The following is a 2509-nucleotide window of genomic DNA, read 5'->3' as shown; positions in this document are numbered from 1 at the left end:
CCTGCTTGGTGCCCCAAGGATTTCTGGGAGCCCCAGGGAATGCTCTGGAATAGTCCAGGAAGGTCCCATGCAGGGTCTGCTGTCTCTTCCCTATGCTGTTTTGTCTCTTCCCTATGCTGTTTTTCTGGTCACTCTGTCTCCCGGTGAGGATGCAGGTCTTGTTGGTGTTGGTTACGCTTTGTCAGAGGGGTCCCTGAGCAGCATAGCTTGGATGTCACTACTTTACTAAAGCAGTGAGAAAGTCCAGTTTTTAAGGACTACCTTTGCTCTTGTGCTTTCTATGGAGTCAGACATTTGGCCATATGAAGCTTAGCTCAGGGTGTGTCCTAGTGGAGGAACTACATGGAGTGCAGCCTCAATCAGCCTTAATGCTATAGCTTATAACCTCGAAGTCAGTATGCTCTCTATATTGGCCATGGGATTCCCTAACGATGACCAGGTATCCCTGATTCATCGATGCTAACCTGGGGACCTGACTTGAAGAAGAGGATATTGCCTGGAGCCTGTAACCCAGAATCGTGAATCTGCCAAACTCACTCATAAAGATTTCTCTTATGACCATCACCCGTTGCCTGGGCTTCTATAGGTTGACCTCCTTTTGAGGAGATGGTCATTCAATCTGGGTTTCTAGGAAAACCATGTTTTCCTTGGTGACTACATGTGCCATCCATTCCACCTGGACCAGAGCCAGCGAGTAAGATACACTTGGGTCCTAATGTTTTCAGAAGAGCACCAAGTCCCATGGGGCTGGGCTTAAGGTGGGAGAGGCCCTTCTGCATACCCTGTCTCCCTCTTGAAGAACAAAGATGCGTGTTAATTAGCATATGAAAGAAAGGCTCTGATAAAGCCTACAGTAAATGGTATTTAAGTCTTTTGAACACAGTGCTTCCCACCAAACATATTTTTCCATGGGACCCGTTTTTTTGTCCACACCATCCACTATCATCCAGGGGCACATCACCCTAACCATAAAGTCCAGAACTTATGACTGGCATTTGGGGCCCACACTACAGATTTCATTGGTCAACCTCTCTCCTCTCCTGCCACCAGTCCTCTCCATATCTTGCATGTTCTTTTCCTCAAAGGCATAGCCCATAGCTGTCTCCACCTGCTGGAGCCACCTGTTCCCTTAAACACCCAAAGACCCCTTTTCCCACCTCATACCCACTGCTGGCTATTGCTTCCAACCTTGAGTATCCTTGAGTACCCCTGGATTCCTGTCCTCTCTCCCTCCTCCTTTCCAGGTCATTCCTTGCTGCGTTCTGAGTTGCCCTTGTGAGGTTATGGGCATGGGATACCACACCTGACAACAAGCCAAGGGGGCAGGACTGGGTCTTGAAGAGTTCTCAGAACCGGAGACCCCTCACTCAACTTCCTACCCCACAGGGACTCTGCCTCAGGCAGCAGAAGAGCAGAGGGTGGGATCGGAGGTGAGATGGGGGTGGGGTGACAACCCAGTACCAGATTCTCCCCTGGGCAGGGACCAGATGCTGTTTCCATGCCTGAATCTGACACTTGGTGAATGAACGATCAATAATGGTTCTTAGAGGGAAACCCCTACCTCCATTTCGGACACATTTCCCACGTGGGAATTGGCCAACTTCCCCAAACTCAAGACACATCCTGGCTGGAGCTGGCTATGGGCCGGGCACCTCCGGGGTTAGCAGGTCAGGGCGGGGTGTCCTGGAGAGCCGCGGATGGGCCTCACACCCAGCCTGGGCCAGGACACCCAGTCCTTGGCCGAGGCCCAAACCAGCTCTGTTTACAGAATCTGTCAGCTCTGTTTCCCCCTCCCCCTCCCACCACTTCCCCTAGAGTCCAGGGGGCTGGGAGACGGCAGGCGGGGCCTGAGGGAGCCTAGGAGGCAGCCAAATTCCAGGCCGGCCTCTCAGTACTCCTCCCCTTCTTGGCTCCTAGGGTCTATCCGCCCCGTTCTCCAGTCTTCTGGTTTCCCCTTTAAAGCATTGAGTGGGAATGCGCATTTTAAAAGAGAAATCTGCAGAAGACAATGCTTACTCCCAAGGAAAGTTTAGCTAATGGCGGAAAGACAGGAGCAGTGCCGGTAGGCACAGGGAGACTTTTCTAGGCAAGGGGCTTCCTGGATACCTCCAGACAGCCTGGAAGGAGGTTCCCTCCTTCCTCAGGATCCCAAACCTATGGGACCCTGGGAGTCTTTCCAGAACTGCCGGAGGGACTTGGTGCAAATTAGCTGTAGCCTGGCGGGTAGGCCGGGGGCTTTCGAGGGGCAGACAAGTCTTGAGATAAGGCCAACGGCCGGCCAGGCCGCAGTGACTCAGCTGCGGCGGCTGCAAGGAAGCTCTGCGGGCCCCGAGGAACGGGACACAGGAGGCGGGGCCCAAGCCGGGACGCCCCGCCCAGCACGCCCCGCCCAGCCCCAGGGCTCCGGGAAGTTCCGGCCCACCACCCCCAGCTTCCCAGAGGCGCCCGGATTTCCCACGGGTTTCCCCATCTTCTGCAAATAGTAACAAAGGCTGGCACTTTCAGAGCG

The sequence above is a fragment of the Kogia breviceps genome, chromosome 4 (genome assembly GCF_026419965.1).
Source record: "Kogia breviceps isolate mKogBre1 chromosome 4, mKogBre1 haplotype 1, whole genome shotgun sequence".
In the NCBI taxonomy this organism is placed as follows: Eukaryota; Metazoa; Chordata; class Mammalia; order Artiodactyla; family Physeteridae; genus Kogia; species Kogia breviceps.
This window is presented reverse-complemented; position numbering follows the sequence as displayed.